Source organism: Rutidosis leptorrhynchoides, chromosome 1 (genome assembly GCF_046630445.1).
Source record: "Rutidosis leptorrhynchoides isolate AG116_Rl617_1_P2 chromosome 1, CSIRO_AGI_Rlap_v1, whole genome shotgun sequence".
In the NCBI taxonomy this organism is placed as follows: domain Eukaryota; kingdom Viridiplantae; phylum Streptophyta; class Magnoliopsida; order Asterales; family Asteraceae; genus Rutidosis; species Rutidosis leptorrhynchoides.
The window spans coordinates 228,170,076-228,179,052 of NC_092333.1; positions in this window are offsets into that span (position 1 = coordinate 228,170,076).

Below are 8,977 nucleotides of genomic sequence, written 5' to 3' on the forward strand. Positions count from 1 at the left end.
AGAATTGTTGATGAAACTGAACGAGGATGTAATTGTAAGCATTTTCGTTAAGTAGAAGTATTTTTATAAGTGTATTGAAGTCTTTCAAAAGTGTATAAATACATATTAAAACACTACATGTATATACATTTTAACTGAGTCGTTAAGTCATCGTTAGTCGTTACATGTAAGTGTTGTTTTGAAACCTTTAGGTTAACGATCTTGTTAAATGTTGTTAACCCAATGTTTATAATATCAAATGAGATTTTAAATTATTATATTATCATGATATTATCATGTATGAATATCTCTTAATATGATATATATACATTAAATGTCTTTACAACGATAATCGTTACATATATGTCTCGTTTAAAAATCATTAAGTTAGTAGTCTTGTTTTTACATATGTAGTTCATTGTTAATATACTTAATGATATGTTTACTTATCATAGTATCATTTTAACTATATATATATATCCATATATATGTCATCATATTGTTTTTACAAGTTTTAACGTTCGTGAATCACCGGTCAACTTGGGTGGTCAATTGTCTATATGAAACATATTTCAATTAATCAAGTCTTAACAAGTTTGATTGCTTAACATGTTGGAAACATTTAATCATGTAAATATCAATATCAATTAATATATATAAACATGGAAAAGTTCGGGTCACTACAGTACCTACCCGTTAAATAAATTTCGTCCCGAAATTTTAAGCTGTTGAAGGTGTTGACGAATCTTCTGGAAATAGATGCGGGTATTTCTTCTTCATCTGATCTTCACGCTCCCAGGTGAACTCGAGTCCTCTACGAGCATTCCATCGAACCTTAATAATTGGTATCTTGTTTTGCTTAAGTCTTTTAACCTCACGATCCATTATTTCGACGGGTTCTTCGATGAATTGAAGTTTTTCGTTGATTTGGATTTCATCTAACGGAATAGTGAGATCTTCTTTAGCAAAACATTTCTTCAAATTCGAGACGTGGAAAGTGTTATGTACAGCCGCGAGTTGTTGAGGTAACTCAAGTCGGTAAGCTACTGGTTCGACACGATCAATAATCTTGAATGGTCCAATATTCCTTGGATTTAATTTCCCTCGTTTACCAAATCGAACAACGCCTTTCCAAGGTGCAACTTTAAGCATGACCATCTCTCCAATTTCAAATTCTATATCTTTTCTTTTAATGTCAGCGTAGCTCTTTTGTCGACTTTGGGCGGTTTTCAACCGTTGTTGAATTTGGATGATCTTCTCGGTAGTTTCTTGTATAATCTGGACTCGTAATCTGTCTATCCCCCACTTCACTCCAACAAATCGGAGACCTGCACTTTCTACCATAAAGTGCTTCAAACGGCGCCATCTTAATGCTTGAATGGTAGCTGTTGTTGTAGAAAAATTCTGCTAACGGTAGATGTCGATCCCAACTGTTTCCGAAATCAATAACACATGCTCGTAGCATGTCTTCAAGCGTTTGTATCGTCCTTTCGCTCTGCCCATCAGTTTGTGGATGATAGGCAGTACTCATGTCTAGACGAGTTCCTAATGCTTGCTGTAATGTCTGCCAGAATCTTGAAATAAATCTACCATCCCTATCAGAGATAATAGAGATTGGTATTCCATGTCTGGAGACGACTTCCTTCAAATACAGTCGTGCTAACTTCTCCATCTTGTCATCTTCTCTTATTGGCAGGAAGTGTGCTGATTTGGTGAGACGATCAACTATTACCCAAATTGTATCAAAACCACTTGCAGTCCTTGGCAATTTAGTGATGAAATCCATGGTAATGTTTTCCCATTTCCATTCCGGGATTTCGGGTTGTTGAAGTAGAGCTGATGGTTTCTGATGCTCAGCTTTGACCTTAGAACACGTCAAACATTCTCCTACGTATTTAGCAACATCGGCTTTCATACCCGGCCACCAAAAATGTTTCTTGAGATCCTTGTACATCTTCCCCGTTCCAGGATGTATTGAGTATCTGGTTTTATGAGCTTCTCTAAGTACCATTTCTCTCATATCTCCAAATTTTGGTACCCAAATCCTTTCAGCCCTATACCTGGTTCCGTCTTCCCGAATATTAAGATGCTTCTTCGATCCTTTGGGTATTTCATCCTTTAAATTTCCCTCTTTTAAAACTCCTTGTTGCGCCTCCTTTATTTGAGTAGTAAGGTTATTATGAATCATTATATTCATACATTTTACTCGAATGGGTTCTCTGTCCTTCCTACTCAAGGCATCGGCTACCACATTTGCCTTCCCCGGGTGGTAACGAATCTCAAAGTCGTAATCATTCAATAATTCAATCCACCTACGCTGCCTCATATTCAGTTGTTTCTGATTAAATATGTGTTGAAGACTTTTGTGGTCGGTATATATAATACTTTTGACCTCATATAAGTAGTGCCTCCAAGTCTTTAATGCAAAAACAACTGCGCCTAATTCCAAATCATGCGTCGTATAATTTTGTTCGTGAATCTTCAATTGTCTAGAAGCATAAGCAATCACCTTCGTTCGTTGCATTAATACACAACCGAGACCTTGCTTTGATGCGTCACAATAAATCACAAAATCATCATTCCCTTCAGGCAATGACAATATAGGTGCCGTAGTTAGCTTTTTCTTCAATAACTGAAACGCTTTCTCTTGTTCATCATTCCATTCAAATTTCTTCCCTTTATGCGTTAATGCAGTCAAGGGTTTTGCTATTCTGGAAAACTCTTGGATGAACCTTCTGTAGTAACCAGCTAGTCATAAAAACTGGCGTATGTGTTTCGGAGTTTTCGGGGTTTCCCACTTTTCAACAGTTTCTATCTTTGCCGGATCCACCTTAATACCTTCTTTGTTCACTATGTGACCGAGGAATTGAACTTCTTCCAACCAAAATGCACACTTTGAAAACTTAGCGTACAATTCTTCCTTCCTCAATACTTCTAACACCTTTCTCAAATGTTCACCATGTTCTTGGTCATTCTTTGAGTAAATAAGTATGTCATCAATGAAAACAATGACAAACTTGTCAAGGTATGGTCCACACACTCGGTTCATAAGGTCCATGAACACAGCTGGTGCATTAGTTAAACCAAACGGCATGACCATAAACTCGTAATGACCGTAACATGTTCTGAAAGCAGTCTTTGGAATATCATCTTCTTTCACCCGCATTTGATGATACCCGGAACGTAAGTCAATCTTTGAATAAACAGACGAGCCTTGTAGTTGATCAAATAAGTCATCGATTCTCGGTAGTGGGTAGCGGTTCTTGATGGTAAGTTTGTTCAACTCTCGGTAGTCGATACACAACCTGAATGTACCATCTTTCTTCTTGACAAACAAAACAGGAGCTCCCCACGGTGATGTGCTTGGTCGAATGAAACCACGCTCTAAAAGTTCTTGTAATTGGCTTTGCAGTTCTTTCATCTCGCTGGGTGCGAGTCTGTAAGGAGCACGAGCTATTGGTGCAGCTCCTGGTATAAGATCTATTTGAAATTTAACGGATCGATGTGGGGGTAATCCCAGTAATTCTTTCAGAAATACATCGGGAAATTCTTTTGCAATGGGAACATCATTGATGCTCTTTTCTTCAGTTTGTACTTTCTCGACGTGTGCTAGAACAGCATACCAACCTTTTCTTATTAGTTTTTGTGCCTTCAAATTACTAATAAGATGTAGCTTCGTGTTGCCCTTTTCTCCGTACACCATTAAGGGTTTTCCTTTTTCTCGTATAATGCGAATTGCATTTTTGTAACAAACGATCTCTGCTTTCACGTCTTTCAACCAGTCCATACCGATTATCACATCAAAACTCCCTAACTCTACTGGTATCAAATCAATCTTAAATATTTCGCTAACCAGTTTAATTTCTCGATTCCGACATATATTATCTGCTGAAATTAATTTACCATTTGCTAATTCGAGTAAAAATTTACTATCCAAAGGCGTCAATGGACAACTTAATTTAGCACAAAAATCTCTACTCATATAGCTTCTATCCGCACCCGAATCAAATAAAACGTAAGCAGATTTATTGTCAATAAGAAACGTACCCGTAACAAGCTCCGGGTCTTCATGTGCCTCTGCCGCATTAATATTGAAAACTCTTCCGCGGCCTTGTCCATTCGTGTTCTCCTGGTTCGGGCAATTTCTAATAATGTGGCCCGGTTTTCCACATTTATAACAAACTACATTGGCATAACTTGCTCCGACACTACTTGCTCCGCCATTACTCGTTCCGACACCATTTGTTCCTTTCGTTCTATTAACCCCTGGTCCGTAGACCTCACACTTCGCCGCGCTATGACCATTTCTTTTACACTTGTTGCAAAATTTGGTGCAGAACCCCGAGTGATACTTTTCACACCTTTGGCATAGCTGCTTCTGATTGTTGTTGTTGTTGCGGTTATTATTGTTGTTGGGATGATTGTTGTAGTTGCTGTTGTTGTTGTTGTTGTTGTTGTTGTTGGGTCGTTTGTTGTAGTTGCGATTGATGTTGCGATTGTTGGGATAATTGTTGCGATTATTGTTGTAATTGCTGTTGTTGTTGTATTGGTGATTCTTATCACCGTTTTCCTCCCACTTTCTTTTGACTTGCTTCACATTGGCCTCTTCAGCAGTCTGTTCTTTAATTCTTTCTTCAATCTGGTTCATTAGTTTGTGAGCCATTCTACATGCCTGTTGTATGGAGGCGGGCTCGTGTGAACTTATATCTTCTTGGATTCTTTCCGGTAATCCTTTCACGAACGCGTCGATCTTCTCTTCCTCATCTTCGAATGCTCCCGGACACAATTGGCACAATTCTGTGAATCGTCTTTCGTACGTGGTAATATCAAATCCTTGGGTTCGTAACCCTCTAAGTTCTGTCTTGAGCTTATTGACCTCGGTTCTGGGACGGTATTTCTCGTTCATCAAGTGCTTGAATGCTGACCACGGTAGTGCGTACGCATCGTCTTGTCCCACTTGCTCTAGATAGGTATTCCACCATGTTAACGCAGAACCTGTGAAGGTATGCGTAGCGTACTTCACTTTGTCCTCTTCAGTACACTTACTTATGGCAAACACCGATTCGACCTTCTCGGTCCACCGTTTCAATCCGATCGGTCCTTCGGTTCCATCAAATTCCAAAGGTTTGCAGGCAGTGAATTCTTTGTAGGTGCATCCTACACGATTTCCTGTACTGCTAGATCCAAGGTTATTGTTGGTATGTAGCGCAGCCTGTACTGCGGCTATGTTTGAAGCTAGAAAAGTACGGAATTCCTCTTCATTCATATTCACGGTGTGTCGAGTAGTCGGTGCCATTTCCTTCAAAATAGTCAAATGGAACAAGTTAATCATACAGAATATTAAGAGTAGTTAATAGTATTTCGTAGCATAATATGAACTCATTTATAAAAGCTTTTTCTTCATATTAGCGTTTTATAAGTTTAAATTCGGGTAGTACCTACCCGTTAAGTTCATACTTAGTAGCTAATATACAATTCAACTACTACAATTCTATATGAAAAACTGATTATAATAATATTTCGCGTTCAAACTTTTACACAATATTTTACAAACTTACAATACCGCTTATTTTACATATAGCATGAAATATAGCACACAATAAATTTGATACAAGATGGTTGTGAAGATAATTCTGGCTAGTACACAAGTCGTTCAGCAAAGGCAATAAAGACACGTAATTCATACATCCAGAAACAAGTCATGCATTCTGGTTTTACTAGGATTACTTCCCATCCTTGGTCTTGTGGAACATAACCGTTATGGCCGTTGATAAGACATCGTGTTGTAACGTCATCAAAGGGACGAGGGTTACGTAATGTCCAACAGTCCCGTAACAATCTAAAAACCTCATTTCTTACCCCAATTACCGACTCCGTCACTTGTGGGAACGTTTTGTTTAATAGTTGTAGCCCGATGTTCTTGTTCTCACTTTGGTGAGAAGCGAACATTACTAATCTGTAAGCATAACATGCTTCTTTATGTTGCATGTTAGCCGCTTTTTCTAAATCACGAAGTCCAATATTCGGATATATTGAGTCAAAATAATTTCTTAACCCATTGCGTAAAATAGCATTTGGGTTCCCCGTAATATATGCGTCAAAGTAAACACATCGTAACTTATGGATTTCCCAATGTGATATCCCCCATCTTTCGAACGAAAGCTTTTTATAAACCAAGGCATTCTTGGAACGTTCTTCGAATGTCTTACAAACTGATCTCGCCTTAAATAGTTGTGCCGAAGAATTCTGACCGACTCTAGACAAGATTTCATCAATCATGTCTCCGGGTAGGTCTCTTAAAATATTGGGTTGTCTATCCATTTTGTGTTTTTATACTGTAAAATAGACAAGAGTTAGATTCATAAAAAAAAAATACTTATTAATACAAGCAATTTTTACATATATCATAAAGCATAAGCACACTATATTACATATATTACACCACACGAATACAACTATCTTATTCCGACTCGCTTGTTTCTTCTTCTTCGATTTTGGTTCGTTTTGCCAAGTTTCTAGGGATATATGATGTTCCCCTAATACGAACCGTAATTTTCCACATTGGTTTAGAAAAACCCGGTGGTTTAGAAGTTCCCGGGTCATTGTTACAACTTAAGGACTTCGGGGGTTGACGATACATATAAAGTTCATCGGGGTTGGAATTAGATTTCTCTATTTTTATGCCCTTTCCCTAATTATTTTCTTTTGCATTTTTAAATTCAGTTGGGGTAATTTCTATAACATCATCGGAATTCTCGTCGGAATCCGATTCATCGGAGAATTGGTAATCCTCCCAATATTTTGCTTCCTTGGCGGAAACACCATTGACCATAATTAACCTTGTTCGGTTGGTTGAGGATTTTCTTTTACTTAACCGTTTTATTATTTTCCCCACCGGTTCTATTTCTTCATCCGGTTCCGATTCTTCTTCCGGTTCCGACTCTTCTTCCGGTTCCGACTCTTCTTCCGGTTCCTCTTCGGGAACTTGTGAATCAGTCCACGAATCATTCCAATTTACATTTGACTCTTCATTATTATTAGGTGAGTCAATGGGACTTGTTCTAGAGGTAGACATCTATCACATAATATCAAACGCGTTAAGAGATTAATATATCACATAATATTCACATGTTAAAAATATATAGTTTCCAACAAAATTTGTTAAGCAATCATTTTTCAAGTAAACACGGTCGAAGTCCAGACTCACTAATGCATCCTAACAAACTCGATAAGACACACTAATGCAAAATTCTGGTTCTCTAAGACCAACGCTCTGATACCAACTGAAATGTCCCGTTCTTATTGATTAAAAACGTTCCATATTAATTGATTTCGTTGCGAGGTTTTGACCTCTATATGAGACGTTTTTCAAAGACTGCATTCATTTTAAAACAAACCATAACCTTTATTTCATCAATAAAGGTTTCAAAAGCTTTACGTAGATTATCAAATAATGATAATCTAAAATATCCTGTTTACACATGACCATTACATAATGGTTTACAATCCAAATATGTTACAACAAAATAAGTTTCTTGAATGCAGTTTTTACACAATATCATACAAGCATGGACTCCAAATCTCGTCCTTATTTAAGTATGCGACACCGGAAGCTCTTAATAATCACCTGAGAATAAACATGCTTAAAACGTCAACAAAAATGTTGGTGAGTTATAGGTTTAACCTATATATATCAAATCATAATAATAGACCACGAGATTTCATATTTCAATACACATTCCATACATAGAGATAAAAATCATTCATATGGTGAACACCTGGTAACCGACATTAACAAGATGCATATATAAGAATATCCCCATCATTCCGGGACACCCTTCGGATATGATATAAATTTCGAAGTACTAAAGCATCCGGTACTTTGGATGGGGTTTGTTAGGCCCAATAGATCTATCTTTAGGATTCGCGTCAATTAGGGTGTCTGTTCCCTAATTCTTAGATTACCAGACTTAATAAAAAGGGGCATATTCGATTTCGATAATTCAACCATAGAATGTAGTTTCACGTACTTGTGTCTATTTTGTAAATCATTTATAAAACCTGCATGTATTCTCATCCCAAAAATATTAGATTTCAAAAGTGGGACTATAACTCACTTTCACAGATTTTTACTTCGTCGGGAAGTAAGACTTGGCCACTGGTTGATTCACGAACCTATAACAATATATACATATATATCAAAGTATGTTCAAAATATATTTACAACACTTTTAATATATTTTGATGTTTTAAGTTTATTAAGTCAGCTGTCCTCGTTAGTAACCTACAACTAGTTGTCCACAATTAGATGTACAGAAATAAATCGATAAATATTATCTTGAATCAATCCACGACCCAGTGTATACGTATCTCAGTATTGATCACAACTCAAACTATATATATTTTGGAATCAACCTCAACCCTGTATAGCTAACTCCAACATTCACATATAGAGTGTCTATGGTTGTTCCGAAATATATATAGATGTGTCGACATGATAGGTCGAAACATTGTATACGTGTCTATGGTATCTCATGATTACATAATATACAATACAAGTTGATTAAGTTATGGTTGGAATAGATTTGTTACCAATTTTCAAGTAGCTAAAATGAGAAAAATTATCCAATCTTGTTTTACCCATAACTTCTTCATTTTAAATCCGTTTTGAGTGAATCAAATTGCTATGGTTTCATATTGAACTCTATTTTATGAATCTAAACAGCAAAAGTATAGGTTTATAGTCGGAAAAATAAGTTACAAGTCATTTTTGTAAAGGTAGTCATTTCAGTCGAAAGAACGACGTCTAGATGACCATTTTAGAAAACATACTTCCACTTTGAGTTTAACCATAATTTTTGGATATAGTTTCATGTTCATAATAAAAATCATTTTCTCAGAATAACAACTTTTAAATCAAAGTTTATCATAGTTTTTAATTAACTAACCCAAAACAGCCCGCGGTGTTACTACGACGGCGTAAATCCGGTTTTACGGT